At 42.8% G+C, this 20407-nt stretch overlaps 1 long non-coding RNA gene across 1 annotated transcript in view; it reads left to right on the top strand.

Annotated features, from left to right (window-relative positions):
* Nucleotides 1-14215: 14215 nt before the first annotated feature.
* Nucleotides 14216-20407, top strand: part of LOC133559944 (uncharacterized) — a 72983-nt gene continuing 66791 nt past the window's right edge. The window contains exons 1-2 of the long non-coding RNA XR_009808351.1: nt 14216-14365; nt 14439-14546. This is a non-coding gene — a long non-coding RNA (uncharacterized LOC133559944). The remainder of the gene's footprint in view (nt 14366-14438; nt 14547-20407) is intronic.

A 20407-nucleotide genomic window follows, 5' to 3' on the forward strand; every position in this document is an offset into this window, starting at 1 on the left:
GGATGTTTGAACACTTGTCTCTCAGCATTCACACAACATATTTCAGACGTTCTTCAGAATGTTGGAACACCTGTCTCTGAGCATTCATACAAACATATTTTGAACGAACTAGAGAATGTTGGAACACTTGTCCCTCAGCAGTCACACAAACATATTTTGGACTTACAATAGAATGTTGGAACACTTGTCTCTCAGCATTCACACAAAAATGTTTTACACATATTATAGAATGTTGAACACCTGTCTCTGGGCATCAACAATAAATATTTCAGACGTACTTTAGAATGTTCGAATATTTGTCTCTCAGCATTCACACAAACATGTTTTACACGTACTATAGAATGTTTTAACACTTGTCTCTCAGCATCTACACAACGTATTTCGGACGTGCTTTAGAATGTTGGAACACTTGTCTCTAAGCATTCACACAAACATATTTTGGACGTACTAGAGAATGTTAGAACACTTGTCTCTCAGCATTCACACAAACATGTTGTATATGTACTATAGAATGTTGAACACCTGTCTCTGGGCATCTACACAAAATATTTCAGACGTACTATAGAATGTTGAACACTTGTCTCAGCATTCACACAAACATGTTTAGGACGTGCTATAGAATGTTGGAACACTTGTCTCTCAGCATTCACACAAACATGTTTTATATGTACTATAGAATGTTGAACACCTGTCTCTGGGCATCTACACTAAATATTTCAGACATACTATAGAATGTTGGAACACTTGTCTCAGCATTCACACAAACATGTTTAGGACGTGCTATAGAATGTTGGAACACTTGTCCCTCAGCATTTACATGAGGAAACCATCCAAGAGTCTTTCAGTCTCACATTGTGGATGTTTGAATGCTTGCCACAATGCTTAACACATTTTGGGCATGCAGTAATGAAACATTTTGGGATATTTTTCTCCAGGCATTGACATAAAAAAAACATCCAACAGACCCCCAGCCTTACATACAATACATTGCAGCCGTTTCATCAGCATTTACACTCGCGGTACAGATTTTGGACTTGCAAATACAAACGCGTGTTTGCATGCTTGTTGTTAAAATGTACGCTACATATATCTGGATATACTATAGTATGTTTGTCTTTCAACATTTACACAATATATATATTCGGATATACTATAGTATGTTTGTCTTTCAACACTTACACAAAGAACCATGCATCAGTCTTTCAACCATCACACAACATATTGTGGACGGACTTAAAGGGGAACATTATCACAATTTCAAAAGAGTTAAAAACAATAAAAATCAGTTCCCAGTGACTTGTTGTATTTTTTAAATTTTTTTTCAAAATTTTACTGGTCTCGGAATATCCCTAAAAAAAGCTTTAAAGTGCTTGATTTTCGCTCTCTGCGAAGACACTGGCCATTTCCCTGTGACGTCACACAGTGCTGCCAATGTAAACAAACAATGGGAATACCACAGCAAGATATAGTGTCATTAGCTCGGATTCAAACTCGGATTTAAGCGACTTAAGCGATTCAACAGATTACACATGTATTGAAACAGATGGTTGGAGTATGAAAGTATTGAAGAAGAAACTGAAGCTATTGAGCGAATAGCTATTGACGCTATTCATAGCCATAGCATGGCCGAATAGCTGCGTTAGCATCGCCGGTAAAATGTGCGGACCAAACGATCAGGACTTTGGAATCTTGTGACACTGGAGCAACTGAAATCAGTCGATTGGTAAGTGTTTGTTTCGCATTAAATGTGGGTGGGAGGAAACGTAATATAGTTGCAAATGCATCTACAGGTTATCCATACATCTCTGTGCCATGTCTGCTTTAGCACCGCCGGTAAATAGCATGTTAGCATCGATTAGCGTAGCATGTTAGCATCGATAAGCTGGCAGTTAATATCAACAAAACTCACCTTTGTGATTTTGTTGACTTTATCGTTGCAAATGCATCTGCAGGTTATCCATACATCTCTGTGCCATGTCTGCCATCGCCGGTCAAATGTGGAGACACTCTGGCACATTCAATGGGGGTCTGGCGGCAGACACTTTGGCATCTTGGGGCCAGTGGTGCAACTTGAATCCCTCCCTGTTAGTGTTGTTACACCCTCCGACAACACACCGACGAGGCATGATGTCTCCAAGGTTCCAAAAAATAGTCAAAAAAAAGAAAATACCAGAGCTGAGACCCAATGTTTACAATGTGTTGAAAATTAAAATGGCGGCTGTATTACCTCGGAGACGTCGCATTCTGACGTCATCGCCTCCAGAGCGATAAACAGAAAGGTGTTTAATTCGCCAAAATTCACCCATTTAGAGTTCGGAAATCGGTTAAAAAAATATATGGTCTTTTTTCTGCACCATCAAGGTATATATTGACGCTTACATAGGTCTGCTGATAATGTTCCCCTTTAAGAATGTTGGAACACTTGTCTTGAAACATTTACACAAGGAATCTGTCCAATGTTCTCTCAGAATTTACACAAAATATTTTGTAAGTCGAACCTCGGATTCAGGAGGAACAGTGTGGTTTTCGTCCTGGTCGTGGAACTGTGGACCAGCTCTATACTCTCGGCAGGGTTCTTGAGGGTGCATGGGAGTTTGCCCAACCAGTCTACATGTGCTTTGTGGACTTGGAGAAGGCATTGGACCGTGTCCCTCGGGAAGTCCTGTGGGGAGTGCTCAGAGAGTATGGGGTATCGGACTGTCTGATTGTGGCAGTCCGCTCCCTGTATGATCAGTGTCAGAGCTTGGTCCGCATTGCCGGCAGTAAGTCGGACACGTTTCCAGTGAGGGTTGGACTCCGCCAAGGCTGTCCTTTGTCACCGATTCTGTTCATAACTTTTATGGACGGAATTTCTAGGCGCAGTCAAGGCATTTAGGGGTTCCGGTTTGGTGACCGCAGGATTAGGTCTCTGCTTTTTGCAGATGATGTGGTCCTGAGGGCTTCATCTGACCGGGATCTTCAGCTCTCGCTGGATCGGTTCGCAGCCGAGTGTGAAGCGACCGGAATGAGAATCAGCACCTCCAAATCCGAGTCCATGGTTCTCTCCCGGAAAAGGGTGGAATGCCATCTCCGGGTTGGGGAGGAGACCCTGCCCCAAGTGGAGGAGTTCAAGTACCTAGGAGTCTTGTTCACGAGTGGGGGAAGAGTGGATGGTGAGATCGACAGGCGGATCGGTGCGGCGTCTTCAGTAATGCGGATGTTGTACCGACCCGTTGTGGTGAAGAAGGAGCTGAGCCGGAAGGCAAAGTTCTCAATTTACCGGTTGATCTACATTCCCATCCTCACCTATGGTCATGAGCTTTGGGTCATGACCGAAAGGATAGGCCGAAAGGAGTTGGCTCTCCCTTAGAGATAGGGTGAGAAGCTCTGCCATCCGGGAGGAACTCAAAGTAAAGCCGCTGCTCCTTCACATCGAGAGGAGCCAGATGAGGTGGTTCGGGCATCTGGTCAGGATGCCACCCGAACGCCTCCCTAGGGAGGTGTTTAGGGCACGTCCAACCGGTAGGAGGCCACGGGGAAGACCCAGGACACGTTGGGAAGACTATGTATCCCGGCTGGCCTGGGAACGCCTCTGGATCCCCCGGGAAGAGCTGGACGAAGTGGCTGGGGAGAGGGAAGTCTGGGTTTCCCTGCTTAGGCTGCTGCCCCCGCGACCCGACCTCGGATAAGCGGAAGAAGATGGATGGATGGATGGATTTTGTAAGTACAATAGCACATTTTAATGCCTGTTTCTCTGCATCTATAGAACATACTTATGGACATTAAGTACCAAAGCATGTTTGAATGTTTGTCTCTCAACATCTACTCTGCCTTTTAGTACAACTACCATATTTAATGTACTACGACATGCTTGTCTTTCAGCATTTGCATCAAACATCCCAGGAGTCTCACAGCATCTTATGGATGTTTTAATGCTTATGTCTCAGGACAGACAGCACTAAAGCATGATTGAATGCTTGTCTCAGAACCTACATTGCAAATTTAAGATGGTATAGCATGCTTTTTTTCTCAGCATTTACACAAAACATGTTTGACTTGTAATAAATAGCACATTTTAATGCTGGTTTCTCAGCACCTTTGTGTATTATTTTCGGGTCTCCCCATGTCTAGCATTAAAAGATTACAGTTGGTACAAAATGCGGCTGCTAGACTTTTGACAAGAACAAGAAAGTTTGATCATATTACGCCTGTACTGTATTTCCTTTTATATACGTACAGGACTGTCTCAATTTGAATATTGTGATAAAGTCCTTTATTTTCTGTAATGCAACTAAAAACATGAACATGTCATACATTCTGGATTCATTACACATCAACTGAAATATTGCAAGCCTTTTATTATTTTAATATTGCTGATTGTGGCATACAGCTTAGGAAAACCCAAAAATCCTATCTCAAAAAATTTGAATATTTCCTCAGACCAAGTAAAAAAAAAAAGATTTAAAACAGCAAAACAAAATCAAACATTTGAAAATGTCAATTAATGCACTCAGTACTTGGTTGGGAATCCTTTTGCACGGATCACTGCATCAATGCGGCGTGGCATGGAGGCAATCGGCCTGTGACATTGCTGAGGTGTTATGGATGCCCAGGATGCTTCAATAGCAGCCTTCAGCTCATTTGCATTATTGGGTCTGGTGTCTTTCAGCTTCTTCTTCACAATAACCCACAAATTTTCAATGGGGTTTAGGTCAGGAGAGTTGGCAGGCCAGGCCGGGCTTCACGGTGGCAGAGGGGTTAGTGCGTCTGCCTCACAATACGAAGTTCCTGCAGTCCTGGGTTCAAATCCAGGCTCGGGATCTTTCTGTGTGGAGTTTGCATGTTCTCCCCGTGAATGCGTGGGTTCCCTCCGGGTACTCCGGCTTCCTCCCACTTCCAAAGACATGCACCTGGGGATAGGTTGATTGGCAACACTAAATTGGCCCTAGTGTGTGAATGTGAGTGTGAATGTTGTCTGTCTATCTGTGTTGGCCCTGCGATGAGGTGGCGACTTGTCCAGGGTGTACCCTGCCTTCCGCCCGATTGTAGCTGAGATAGGCGCCAGTGCCCCTCGCAACCCCGAAAGGGAATAAGCGGTAGAAAATGGATGGATGGAGTTGGCAGGCCAATGGAGGACAGTAATGCCAAGGTGAGTACACCAGTTACTGCTGGTTTCGGCACTTTGGACAGGTGCCAGATCATGCTGGACAATTATATCATCATCTCCATAGAGCTTTACAACAGATATAAGCATGTACACAGCTGCATTGACTCTGGACTTGATGACACAGAGTGGACTAAAACCAGCAGCTGACATGGCTCCCCAAACCATTGCTGACTGAGGGAACTTCCGTTGTCTAGAGTTCAGGAGTGGCTTGACCATGGGCATACGGCTATTGGAGCTGTATCTGTTGTAAAGCTCTTTCAGTTGATGTGTAATGAATCCAGAATGTATGACATTTTCATGTTTTTAGTTGCATTACGGAAAATAAAGGACTTTATCATAATATTCTAATTTTCTGAGACAGTCCTGTATATACATATATACATACATATATACCTATACTGTATATACCTTTATATACATATATACATACATATATACCTATACTGTATATACCTTTATATACATATATACATACATATATACCTATACTGTATATACCTTTATATACATATATACATACATATATACCTATACTGTATATACCTTTATATACATATATACATACATATATACCTATACTGGCTCACCTGCACTGGCTTCCTGTGCACTTAAGATGTGACTTTAAGGTTTTACTACTTACGTATAAAATACTACACAGTCTAGCTCCATCCTATCTTGCCGATTGTATTGTACCATATGTCCCGGCAAGACATCTGCCTTCAAAAAACTCCGGCTTATTAGTGATTCCCAGAGCCCAAAAAAAGTCCGCGGGCTATAGAGCGTTTTCATTTCGGGCTCCAGTACTCTGGAATGCCCTCCCGGTAACAGTTCGAGATGCTACCTCAGTAGAAGCATTTAAGTGCTATCTTAAAACTCATTTGTATACTATAACCTTTACATAGACCCCCTTTTTAGACCAGTTGATCTGCCGTTTTTTTCTGCTCTGCCCCCCTCTCTTTCGTGGACAGGGGGATGAAGCGCTGGCTGTCCAGGGTCAGGACACAGGGTGGACCACTCGTCTGTGCATCGGTTGGGGACGTCACCTGCCTCTGCTCGGGAAGGTCTCCTGCTGGCCCCGCTATGGACTGGACTCTCACTATAACGTTGGTTCCACTATGGACTAGACTCTGGGCTAGATCCATTCGACGTCCATTGCACCGGTCATCCAGTGGTCCCACATCTGCGTTCCCCTCAAAGGTTTCTCATTGTTATCACATTGGGTTGAATTTTTCCTTGCCCTGATGTGGGATCTGAGCCGAGGATGTCGTTGTGGTTAGTGCAGCCTTTTGAGACACTCGTGATTTAGGACTATATAAGTAAACTTTGATTGACCTTTACAACATATTTTGGACTAATAAAGCAAGTTTAAATGTTTGTTTCTCAGCACTTACACTACCCACAGCATGAAGCATCATTTCCGTATTTAGGATGTACGACAGTATGAGTTTTTTTGCAGGATTCACATCAAACATCCCAGACGTCTACAGTATTTACACCAAACATTTTGGTCATTTGATACTTGTTTCTCGGCATTCTCACTACACATTTTGGATTTACAAGACTTGCATTACATATTCAAAATGCTATATGATGATTGTGTTTCCATATTTACACAAAAATATCCAACAGTATCTCAGCATGGATACAAAACACTGTGGATGTGCGTACATAGAATATTTTAATGTTTGTCTGTCGGCGTTTACACAATAAAAGCATCCTGAAAACTATGTCAGTCGAGTTTTGACTCCAAATAGGAGATTAAGTGTTTGTCCGTCAGAATTAGGGGTGCAATCGACATCCGAATCGCTGTTCTTATTTATCTGGATGTCAGGATCCGCTACTTGGATCATGTCATGTTCTGGTTTAGTTCTGTTTTTGTACCACATCTAGTTAGTTTGTCTTCCTTAGTTCCTGGTGGCACTTCCTGTTTGTTCCGTTCCCTTAGCAACGCCTTTGTGTCACCTGCCTTCTGTTTGTCTCGCGCACCTGCTTTTTGATTATTCCCTGTATTTAAGCCTGCCCTTTTTGTTCCTTCGGTCCCGCAGTGTAATTTGCTCTTGATGTAACAGGTGGCGTCGCTTTCCCGCATTGTGGTAAATACCTTTTGAACTCGATTAGCTTCCACGCTATTTGTTTGTTTATTTACCTAGCTCACATGCTAGCGTCTTTTGTTCCTTCTAGCTCGCATGCTAGTTCTGTTGGTTTTGTTTCTAGTGCCTTTGTGCAAGTGATTTCTGTTCCTAGTTTATTTTGTTAGTGTTAAATAAATTATCATACCTTCACGCTGAGTCTATTCAACGCAACCGCATAACACAATGCCAGCAAAACGTCACACTGGATTCTAAATCAATACATTTTCAAAAGTAATATATTTTTTCATAACAATCATTTGTCGGCCATAACCTTGTAACCAGAAGAAGCTGTTCTAACCTGTAACCTGTTTGTCATTATAATAATTACTGCAACTAATACGTTACGAAATTCTTTTTGAATCAATCAATCAATGAATGAATCAATCAATGTTTATTTATATAGCGCTAAATCACAAATGTCTCAAAGGACTGCACAAACCATTACGACTACAACATCCTCGGAAGAACCCACAAAAGGGCAGGGAAAACTCACACCCAGAGAACTCAAGAACTGATTCTAAATCAATTTGTCACCACAGGAATCGGAAACGAATCGAATCGTTCGGTGGCCAAATATTCACATACATAGTCAGGATAGACTAGGGGTAGGTGCACACATTACGTCGATCATGAATACCGGTCGATGGCGGAGGGTGAGTCAGTCAATCGCTAGCCAGGCATTAAAAAATTTGACCTAAAAATTTGCGATCATCAATCTTCACCAAGACGTCTTCCGAGAGGACACTAGCTGCTGCAAGCTCATTAATAAGAAAAAATTACCCGTTTCCATATGAGTTGCGAAATTGTGTTGGATAGCCCCAGACCGTCAGAGATGCTGGCTTTTGAACTTTGCGTCGATAACGGTCTGGATGGTTCGCTTCCCCTTTGGTCCGGATGACACAATGTTGGATATTTCCAAAAACAATTTGGAAATGTGGAGTCGTCAGACCACAGAACACTTTTCCACTTTGCATCAGTCCATCTTAGATGATCTCGGGCCCAGGGAAGCCGGCGGCGTTACTGGGTGTTGTTGATAAATGGCTTTCGCTTTGCATAGTAGAGCTTTAACTTGCACTTACAGATGTAGCGACAAACTGTGTTTTGTAACAGTGGTTTTCTGAAGTGTTCCTGAGCCCATGTGGTGATATCCTTTAGAGATTGATGTCGGTTTTTGATACAGTGCCGTCTGAGGGATGGAAGGTCACGGTCATTCAATGTTGGTTTCCGGCCATGCCGCTTACGTGGAGTGATTTCTCCAGATTCTCTGAACCTTTTGATGATATTATGGAGCGTAGATGTTGAAATCTCTAAATTTCTTGCAATTGGACTTTGAGAAACGTTGTTCTTAAACTGTTTGACTATTTGCTCACGCAGTTGTGGACAAAGGGGTGTACCTCGCCCCATCCTTTCTTGTGAAAGACTGAGCATTTTTTGGGGAAGCTGTTTTTATACCCAATCATGGCACCCACCTGTTCCCAATTAGCCTGCACACCTGTGGGATGTTCCAAATAAGTGTTTGATGAGCATTCCTCAACTTTATCAGTATTTATTGCCACCTTTCCCAACTTCGCCTCGTGTTGCTGGCATCAAATTCTAAAGTTCATGATTATTTGCAAAAAAAAATGTTTATCAGTTTGAACATCAAATATGTTGTATTATCATTAAACACATTTACCTTGTTAACAAGTATGAATTTAATAAATAATTACATATTAAATGATATATATGACTAAGGTAGATCCCCTCGATTTGGTCGATTAAGGAGCTTGTCTGCAGAAAAAGTGTGGGCACCCCTGGTATACAAATGAGACGATCATTTTGTTTCCTAAAGATGCAGGAGTCCAAAGTGAAGCTGCACCATCACTGCAGTATTTCAGCATTGGAGACTTTCCAGCTAAAGACTACTTAGACCAGTAACCTGTCATCTCATGTGTCCTGTAACTAAGCCGCTTTCCTGCTAGAGTCAGGGATTAAGCATTTTGCTTCAGGCCCCTTTAACATACAAACTCAATTTCCCAACTCAATTTCCATATGAGTTGGGAAATTGTGTTAGATGTAAATATAAACAGAATACAATGATTTGCAAATCTTTTTCAACCCATATTCAGTTGAATATGCTACAAAGACAACATATTTGATGTTCAAACTCATAAACTTTATTTTTTGCAAATAATAATTAACTTGGAATTTCATGGCTGCAACACGTGCCAAAGTAGTTGGGAAAGGGCATGTTCACCACTGTGTTACATCACCTTTTCTTTTAACAACACTCAATAAACGTTTGGGAACTGAGGAAACTAATTGTTGAAGCTTTGAAAGTGGAATTCTTTCCCATTCTTGTTTTATGTAGAGCTTCAGTCCTTCAACAGTCCGGGGTCTCCGCTGTCCTATTTTACGCTTCATAATGTGCCACACATTTTTGATGGGACACAGGTCTGGACTGCAGGCGGGCCAGGAGAGTACCTGCACTCTTTGTTTACCAAGCCACGCTGTTGTAACACGTGCTGAATGTGGCTTGGCATTGTCTTGTTGAAATAAGCAGGGGCGTCCCTGAAAAATAGGGCGCTTAGATGGCAGCATATGTTGTTCCAAAACCTGTATGTACCTTTCAGCATTAATGGTGCCTTCACAGATGTGTAAGTTACCCATGCCTTGGGCACTAATACACCCCCATACCATCACACATGCTGGCTTTTGAACCTTGCGTCGATAACAGTCTGGATGGTTCGCTTACCCTTTGGTCCGGATGACACAATGTCGGATATTTCCAAAAACAATTTGAAATGTGGAGTCGTCAGACAACAGAACACTTTTTTTTACTTTGCATCAGTCCATCTTAGATTATCTCGGGTCCAGAAAAGACGGCGGCGTTACTGGGTGTTGTTGATAAATGGATTTTGCTTTGCATAGTAGAGCTTTAACTTGCTCTTACAGATATAGCGACAAACTGTATTTCGTGAGAATGGTTTTCTGAAGTGTTCCTGAGCCCATGTGGTGATGTCCTTTAGATATTGATGTCGGTTTTTGATACAGTGCCATCTGAGGGATTGAAGGTCACGGTCATTCAATGTTGGTTTCCGGCCATGCTGCTTACGTGGAGTGATTTCTCCAGATTCTATGAACCCTTTGATGATATTATGGAGCGTAGATGTTGAAATCCCTAAATTTCTTGCAATTGCACTTTGAGAAAGGTTGTTCTTAAACTGTTTGACTATTTGCTCACGCAGTTGTGGACAAAGGGGTGTACCTCGCCCCATCCTTTCTTGTGAAAGACTGAGCATTTTTTGGGAAGCTGCTTTTATACCCAATCATGGCACCCACCTGTTCCCAATTAGCCTGCACACCTGTGGGATGTTCCAAATAAGTGTTTGATGAGCATTCATCAACTTTATCAGTATTTATTGCCACCTTTCCCACCTTCTTTGTCACGTGTTGCTGGCATCAAATTCTAAAGTTAATGATTATTTGCACACAAAAAAAATGTTTATGAGTTTGAACATCAAATATGTTGTCTTTGTAGCATATTCAACTGAATATGGCTTGAAAATGATTTGCAAATCATTGTATTCCATTTCTGCGATGAGGTGGCGACTTGTCCAGGGTGTACTCCGCCTTCCGCCCGATTGTAGCTGAGATAGGGACCTGCGACCCCAAAGGGAATAAGCGGTAGAAAATGGATAGATGGATATATTCCATTTATATTTACATCCAACACAATTTCCCAACTCATATGGAAACGGGGTTTGTAGATACTCGCTTCTTTTTTTTAAATATATTTCCACATCACAGTAAATTCAACATCTTTCTAGCTCTCCCCGCCGTTTGTGTCTGCACAAAAGCAAAAACAGGAAGCGAGAGCTTTCAGGTGCCAGCCGCACGCAAAGAAGCGCTCGCAAATATGCAAACAAACACGGGGCCAAAACAACTTGAGGTGGCAGACAGGGCACCGCAGGCCATGTAAGCACCACTGGCAGGGGACCTGTCACTCAAAGTGCCGTCAACTCAAAGGGAATAATAGCATGCCACACAAGACACATTCGACCTAGGCAAGCGCCACCCTGCACTTCCTGTGGATGCTCACCCCAGCAACGAGAGCAGAGGGGGAAGAAAAGGGGAGGTAGTCGGGGAGCAGCGGGAGGCTGAGTCATGCATGCTGAAAGATGTCTTTGGAAGGATGGATGTGTGGCAGCTTGAAGCTTGGAAGGATGGATGTGTGGCAGCTTGAAGTTTGGAAGGATGGATGTGTGGCAGCTTGAAGTTTGGAAGGATGGATGTGTGGCAGCTTGAAGTTTGGAAGGATGGATGTGTGGCAGCTTGAAGCTTGGAAGGATGGATGTGTGGCAGCTTGAAGTTTGGAAGGATGGATGTGTGGCAGCTTGAAGTTTGGAAGGATGGATGTGTGGCAGCTTGAAGTTTGGAAGGATGGATGTGTGGCAGCTTGAAGTTTGGAAGGATGGATGTGTGGCAGCTTGAAGCTTGGAAGGATGGATGTGTGGCAGCTTGAAGCTTGGAAGGATGGATGTGTGGCAGCTTGAAGCTTGGAAGGATGGATGTGTGGCAGCTTGAAGCTTGGAAGGATGGATGTGTGGCAGCTTGAAGTTTGGAAGGATGGATGTGTGGCAGCTTGAAGCATGGAAGGATGGATGTGTGGCAGCTTGAAGCTTGGAAGGATGGATGTGTGGCAGCTTGAAGCTTGGAAGGATGGATGTGTGGCAGCTTGAAGTTTGGAAGGATGGATGTGTGGCAGCTTGAAGCTTGGAAGGATGGATGTGTGGCAGCTTGAAGCTTGGAAGGATGGATGTGTGGCAGCTTGAAGCTTGGAAGGATGGATGTGTGGCAGCTTGAAGCTTGGAAGGATGGATGTGTGGCAGCTTGAAGCTTGGAAGGATGGATGTGTGGCAGCTTGAAGCTTGGAAGGATGGATGTGTGGCAGCTTGAAGCTTGGAAGGATGGATGTGTGGCAGCTTGAAGCTTGGAAGGATGGATGTGTGGCAGCTTGAAGCTTGGAAGGATGGATGTGTGGCAGCTTGAAGCTTGGAAGGATGGATGTGTGGCAGCTTGAAGCTTGGAAGGATGGATGTGTGGCAGCTTGAAGCTTGGAAGGATGGATGTGTGGCAGCTTGAAGCTTGGAAGGATGGATGTGTGGCGGCTTGAAGCTTGGAAGGATGGATGTGTGGCGGCTTGAAGTTTGGAAGGATGGATGTGTGGCAGCTTGAAGCTTGGAAGGATGGATGTGTGGCGGCTTGAAGCTTGGAAGGATGGATGTGTGGCAGCTTGAAGCTTGGAAGGATGGATGTGTGGCAGCTTGAAGCTTGGAAGGATGGATGTGTGGCAGCTTGAAGCTTGCTCACCTGTCTTGTATTGTCCAGCTTTGTAAATACCTGACATGAGTCTGGGAGGCTGGATGGAAAGCTGACTGGCACAAAAAATACCAGCAGAAATGGGCATGAAAAGAAAACACACAAAATGAAAATATACTGTTTGCTACAAGACAAGTCTCCCCGTACAACAGCAACGTGGTCCCGCTAGTCAAGAACCTTCGAGTCTCTGTTGTGCTGACGGACTGACGGCAAAAACGCAAGTTCAAGATCTTGTATGTGAAAGTGCAAAGCTGTCTTTAAGAATGTGCTGCAGAAATGTTAGTTCAAGATCCTCTATATGGCAGTTTTTTGTTGTTTTTAAATAAAGTGCTGCAAATATGTTAGTCCAAGATCCTCTATATGGCAGTGTTCTGCTGTTTTTTAAGAATGTGCTACAAATATGTTAGTCCAAGATCCTCTATATGGCAGTGTTTTGTTGTTTTTAAATAAAGTGATGAAAAAATGTTAGTCCAAGATCCTCTCTATGGCAGTGTTTTGTTGTTTTTAAGAATGTGCTGCAAATATGTTAGTCCAAGATCCTCTATATGGCAGTGTTTTGTTGTTTTTAAGAACGTGTTGCAAACATGTTAGTCCAAGATCCTCTCTATGGCAGTGTTTTGTTGTTTTTAAGAATGTGCTGCAAACATGTTAGTCCAAGATCCTCTATATGGCAGTGTTTTGCTGTTTTTAAATAAAGTGTTGAAAAAATGTTAGTCCAAGATCCTCTATATGACAGTGTTCTGCTGTTTTTAAGAATGTGCTACAAATATGTTCGTCCAAGATCCTCTATATGGCAGTGTTTTGTTGTTTTTAAATAAAGTGATGAAAAAATGTTAGTCCAAGATCCTCTCTATGGCAGTGTTTTGTTGTTTTTAAGAATGTGCTGCAAACATGTTAGTCCAAGATCCTCTATATGGCAGTGTTTTGTTGTTTTTAAATAAAGTGTTGAAAAAATGTTAGTCCAAGATCCTCTATATGGCAGTGTTCTGCTGTTTTTAAGAATGTGCTGCAAACATGTTAGTCCAAGATCCTCTATATGGCAGTGTTTTGTTGTTTTTAAATAAAGTGATGAAAAAATGTTAGTCCAAGATCCTCTCTATGGCAGTGTTTTGTTGTTTTTAAGAATGTGCTGCAAACATGTTAGTCCAAGATCCTCTATATGGCAGTGTTTTGTTGTTTTTAAATAAAGTGTTGAAAAAATGTTAGTCCAAGATCCTCTATATGGCAGTGTTCTGCTGTTTTTAAGAATGTGCTGCAAACATGTTAGTCCAAGATCCTCTACATGGCAGTGTTTTGTTGTTTTTAAATTCCTCCCCTCTAGAATTACCCTTAGAAAAAGGAGAAAAACCCAAAGATTTGGGCTGGGCTTGAGGACTTAGTGACCGAGATGAAAAAGTAGGTGAAAATGGAGAACTAAACTTGCCTCTGGAAAAAACGTCCTTATGTAAATGTTTATCAATATTGTCCAGAAAATTAAAGTCAATATCTTTAGAAAAAGGCTGGGAATTATATTCCCCAAAAAAATGTTCGGTAAACGTCACCGGAAGGCGTTGCCGACATGACGTCACCGGTCGAAAGAAAGTTTGGACATGAAACTAAAGGGATTACCAGGCTTGTGAGGAGTATCCTGGACGGGTTGAAGCTTGCTGTGTTAGCTGAAAGAGAGTCGTGGAGTGAAAGCGTCACTGCAGCGGGCAGCGTGAGCGGATTCGGACGGCACATCACCGTAATGACGAATCTCCGCCTCCCGTGCTCGGAGCTTTTTTCACGTGCCTATATCAAAAGCGTTCTCTTTCCAGCTGTCAATCGCGAAGGAATCTCTTGCTGGGTCCATACTGTAAGGACTGATTGGCATAGTAATGCCGGGTTTGTCCCTCTGTGGATGCGTCGACAAGAACACAGCAATGGTAAGTTTAAATGATTTATTAAACTTAACAATAGCAGGCTACAAATAAAAATACTGGAGCTAACAGACAAAATAAACCAAGGGCGCTAGCGTAAAAGCTAGGAATAGAAAACATAAAGACTGGCAAAAAGGCACACACAAGGAAAAACAATTCATCAGCATGAGAGCTGGAATAAAACAAAGGTTTAGCGTGAAAAGCTAGTGAGAATATACTTACATGAAGTCAGTCAATACTGTTGCTCGAAGTCAAATTTATGGACCCAGACTGAACAAAGAAAAGAGGAAAGCTTATATAGGGAGAAATCAAGGAGGACCAGGTGTGTGTAGAAAACGAGGAGCAGGTGCGATCAATGTGTAACCATGGTAACGGACTAAACAGGAAGTAAGTGGGTCGGAAGAGATGGAAAAATAAACATGTGAAGATCTGAGTCACGGATGGCAACAGTATGGAGAAGAATATTGAATGTAGACACATAGAATCATCATACTGCTGTGATTATATGCAGCAAGTCTTCATTCAAGGCTAAGGCAAAATATGCAGATATGTATCATCTATTGCGATATGGCCTAAAAATATCAAGTTATTAGACTTTTTAAAAAAGGCCATATCACCCAGCCCTGACTACAGTTTAACGACACTTTCACCCACTTCAGTTTCAGTCTTAGCCCTTAAAAAAAACAAAACACTTTTACAAAACAGAACTATAAGCCACACTAGTCAGTGGGATTTAACGGCTCTCAAATTAAAAGAGATAATTAGCCTCGCGTTTTTGCTCCCAATGTGTCAAAGCGCTGGCCTAATTGCCTCATCATGTCATTACGAGGTGGACATGCAGGGCGGGAGTGACGCTAGGTGTGCTGAAATAACTAATGGCTCGACCCACGCTGGTGAAAAAATATCCCGGAACGCCATCGGAGCTCTCCACGCAACATACGGGGCGCCGACGCTTGACTGCTTGGATTAATGCGATGGGAACGGTTTCTAGTTTTTTGGGGGTTTTTTTTTAGCTGGTGATTTGAGCGTGTGGACCCCAAATGGCTCCAGAAATTAAAAAAAGCTGACTAAACCGACTTAAAATGCAGCGCTGGTAGTGAAAATGACATCATCATCAATCAATCAATCAATGTTTATTTATATAGCCCCAAATCACAAATGTCCCAAAGGACTGCACAAATCATTACGACTACAACATCCTCGGAAGAACCCACAAAAGGGCAAGGAAAACTCACACCCAGTGGGCAGGGAGAATTCACATCCAGTGGGACGCCAGTGACAATGCTGACTATGAGAAACCTTGGAGAGGACCTCAGATGTGGGCAACCCCCCCCCCAGGGGACCGAAAGCAATGGATGTCGAGCGGGTCTAACATGATACTGTGAAAGTTCAATCCATAGTGGCTCCAACACAGCCGCGAGAGTTCAGTTCAAAGCGGATCCAAGACAGCAGCGAGAGTCCCGTCCACAGGAAACCATCTCAAGCGGAGGCGGATCAGCAGCGTAGAGATGTCCCCAACTAATACACAGGCGAGCGGTCCATCCTGGGTCTCGACTCTGGACAGCCAGTACTTCATCCATGGTCATCGGACCGGACCCCCTCCACAAGGGAGGGGGGGACATAGGAGAAAGAAAAGAAGCGGCAGATCAACTGGTCTAAAAAGGAGGTCTATTTAAAGGCTAGAGTATACAGATGAGTTTTAAGGTGAGACTTAAATGCTTCTACTGAGGTAGCATCTCCAACTGTTACCGGGAGGGCATTCCAGAGTACTGGAGCCCGAACGGAAAACGCTCTATAGCCCGCAGACTTTTTTTGGGCTCTAGGAATCACTAATAAGTCGGAGTCTTTTGAACGCAGATTTCTTGCCGGGACATATGGTACAATACAATCGGCAAGATAGGCTGGGGCTAGACCGTGTAGTATTTTATACGTAATTAGTAATCCGAACAGCCTTACATTTATCTATTACTATACTATTTTTACATCAATTTTTACTCCTTTATTTCTACAAACCCCGTTTCCATATGAGTTAGGACATTCTGTGTGATGTAAATATAAACGGAATACAATGATTTGAAAATCCTTTTCAACCCATATTCAGTTGAATATGCTACAACAGGGGTAGGGAACCTATGGCTCTAGAGCAGGGGTGCCCACACTTTTTCTGCAGGCGAGCTACTTTTCAATTGACCAACTGGAGGGGATCTACCTCATTTATATATATCATTTATATTTATTTATTTATGAAAGAGACATTTTTGTAAACAAGTTAAATGTGTTTAATGATAATACAAGCATGTGTAACACATATAGATGTCTTTCTTTCACAAAGACAAGAATATAAGTTGGTGTATTACCTGATTCTGATGACTTGCATTGATTGGAATCAGACAGTAATGATGATAACGCCCACATTTTCAAATGGAGGAGAAAAAAAGTTGTCCTTTCTGTACAATACCACATGAAAGTGGTTGGTTTTTGGCATCTAATTCATCCAGCTTCCATACACTTTACAAGAAAAACATTGGCGGCAAATTCCGTAGCTTGCTTGATTGACATTCACGGCACCCGAGGGTCTTGTGAGATGACGCTGGCTGCTGCCAGTTCATTATTATGAAAAAATGACAGAGAGGAAGGCGGGAAACACTTTTTATTTCAACAGACTTTCGCGCCGTCCCTTCCGTCAAAACTCTAAAGGCCGACTGCACATTTCCTATCTTCACAATAAAAGCCCTGCTTCATGCTGCCTGCGCTAACAAAATAAGAGTCTCGAAAAGCTGGCGTGCACAAGTGATGTGCACGCCAGCTTTCTGAGGGATCGCTTGTGCACGCCAGTTTTCCCAGACTCTGTATTTAGTTAGCGCAGGCAGCATGAAGCAGGGCTTTTATTGTGAAGATAGGAAATGTGCAGTCGGCCTTTAGAGTTTTGACGGAAGGTACGGCGCGAGAGTCTGTTGAAATAAAAAGTGTTTCTCGCCTTCCTCTCGGTCATATTTTCATAATAATGATCTTGCAGCAGCCAGCGTCATCTCACAAGACCCTCCGGTACCGTGAATGTCATTTAAGTGACATCTTGGTGAAGATTGATGATCACTCATTTTTAGGTCTATTTTTTTTTAAATCCTGGCTGGAGATCGACTGACACACCCCCCGCGGTCGACTGGTAGCTCGCGATCGACGTAATGGGCACCCCTGCTCTAGAGCCAGATGTGGCTCTTTTGATGACTGCATCTGGCTCTCAGATAAATCTTAGCTGACATTGCTAAACGCGATAATTATGAATAATTTCGCTGGTAATCACAGTGCTAAAAATAACGCGCAAAACATAAAACATTCTCATGCATTTATATCCATCCATCGTTTTCCCACCACACCTGTTCAAGAAGTAGCATTAATGGTAAGAAGTATTTTATGTCACGATGGGGGGGTCGCAGCTTGCTGCGGGGTCGTTCCCCCAGGAAGGCAGACGGACTACTCAGGACATGGCATTTAGGTAAAAACATGATTTAATTTAATCTAGAAAAAAAATAAAAACAAAAATCGCTCACAGTGGAGGCACAACTTGGGCTAAAGAATAAAGCTAACGCATAAACAGACTAAGAACGTAAATTAAAAAAAACTTACTTGGTATTGCATGAAGCACGAAACTATGGCAAGGCATGAAACAAGTCAGCACAGGGAGACTGACTGGCAAAGACGAGCTTAAATACTGCCTCTGATTAGTGCTCGGGATGCAGGTGAGCCGGCGTTTTGTCCACCAGAGACAGGTGGACAAAATGAGTAACCAAGGAAACCAGACGAAGGAGTGGAAAAAACAGGAACTTAAAGAGTCCAAAGGACAAACAGCACATGGCCAAACAAAAACATGATCAACAGACATGACATTTGATTTATTATTGGTTAGCTTCAGAATAACAATGTTATTAAAAAGAATAAGAGACTTATTATACTCTAAAAATGTTGGTCTTACTTAAAAATGCACACATTTAGTTGTATTCAGTGTTAAAAAATATGATATGGCTCTCACGGAAATACATTTTGAAATATTTGGCTTTCATGGCTCTCTCAGCCAAAAAGGTTCCCGACCCCTGTGCTACAAAGACAACATATTTGATGTTCAAACTGATCAACTTTTTTTTTTGCAAATAATCAAGGGAAAGGTGGCAATAAATACTGATAAAGTTAAAGGAATGCTCATCGAACACTTATTTGTGTGAAGATTTGGCGGCATAGCGAGGCCGAGTTTGTTTTTGCCAGGATGCGTCGGCATGAAACACAGCGTAAGGTAAGACAAAAAGATTGATTTAACAAAAGGAGCTATGAACAAAAATACTGGAGATAAGCAGAAAAGGCAAACAAAGGGAGCTAGCGTGAGAGCCAGACAAAACGGACAGAAACGACCCGGTAACAGTTCGAGATGCCACCTCAGTAGAAGCATTTAAGTCTCACCTTAAAACTCATTTGTATACTCTAGCCTTTAAATAGACTCCCTTTTTAGACCAGTTGATCTGCCGTTTCTTTTCTTTTTTCTCCTATGTCCCACTCTCCCTTGTGGAGGGGGTCCGGTCCGATCCGGTGGCCATGTACTGCTTGCCTGTGTATCGGCTGGGGACATCTCTGCGATGCTGATCCGCCTCCGCTTGGGATGGTTTCCTGCTGGCTCCGCTGTGAACGGGACTCTTGCTGCTGTGTCGGGTCCGCTTTGGACTGGACTCTCGCGACTGTGTGGATCCATTATGGATTGAACTTTCACAGTATCATGTTAGACCCGCTCGACATCCATTGCTTTCGTCCTCTCCAAGGTTCTCATAGTCATCATTGTCACCGACGTCCCACTGGGTGTGAGTTTCCTTGCCCTTATGTGGGCCTACCGAGGATGTCGTAGTGGTTTGTGTAGCCCTTTGAGACACTAGTGATTTAGGGCTACATAACATTGATTGATGATTGATTGAACTCAAACTTGGTACAAAGGCACACAAAGGGAAAACAAAACCATTAGCATGAGAGCTAGACAAGAACAACGGCGTAGCGTATAAGCTAGCGAGGATAAACATACCAAGAGTCTTCAACTGTTGCGTGTGAGCAAATTAGAGTCCGACAATGAGTGAACAGAAAAGGCTGGCTTATAAAGGGTGGTGCTTAGTGGAACAGGTGTGCGTCTTGAAACCACGGCAGGTGAAAATAATGCGTCGCTCTGGAAACAGACTAAAAACAGGAACTAAGGAGTCAAACTACCGAAATGTGATACAGAAAAGAATCAAAACTACGACATAGAACGATCCAAGCAGCGGATCGCAACAATTTGGAACATCCCACAGGTGTGCAGGCTAATTGGGAACAGGTGGGTGCCATGATTGGGTATAAAAACAGCTTCCCAAAAAATGCTCAGTCTTTGACAAGAAAGGATGGGGCGAGGTACACCCCTTTGTCCACAACTGCGTGAGCAAATAGTCAAACAGTTTAAGAACAACGTTTCTCGAAGTGCAATTGCAAGAAATGTAGGGATTTCAACATCTACGCTCCATAATATCATCAAAAGGTTCAGAAAATCTGGAGAAATCACTCCACGTAAGCGGCATGGCCGGAAACCAACATTGAATGACCGTCACCTTCGATCCCTCACGGCACTGTATCAAAAACCGACATCAATCTCTAAAGGATATCACCACATGGAATAAGGAACACTTCAGAAAACCGCTGTCACTACATCCAGTTCGTGGCTACATCTGTAAATGCAAGTAAAAGTTCTACTATGCAGAAACGCCACTGGCTTCTCTGGGCCTGAGATCATCGAAGATGGAATGATGCAAAGTGGAAAAGTCTTCTGTGGTCTGACGAGTCCACATTTCAAATTGTTTTTGGAAATA

Source organism: Nerophis ophidion, linkage group LG10 (assembly GCF_033978795.1).
Source record: "Nerophis ophidion isolate RoL-2023_Sa linkage group LG10, RoL_Noph_v1.0, whole genome shotgun sequence".
NCBI classification, from domain to species: Eukaryota; Metazoa; Chordata; class Actinopteri; order Syngnathiformes; family Syngnathidae; genus Nerophis; species Nerophis ophidion.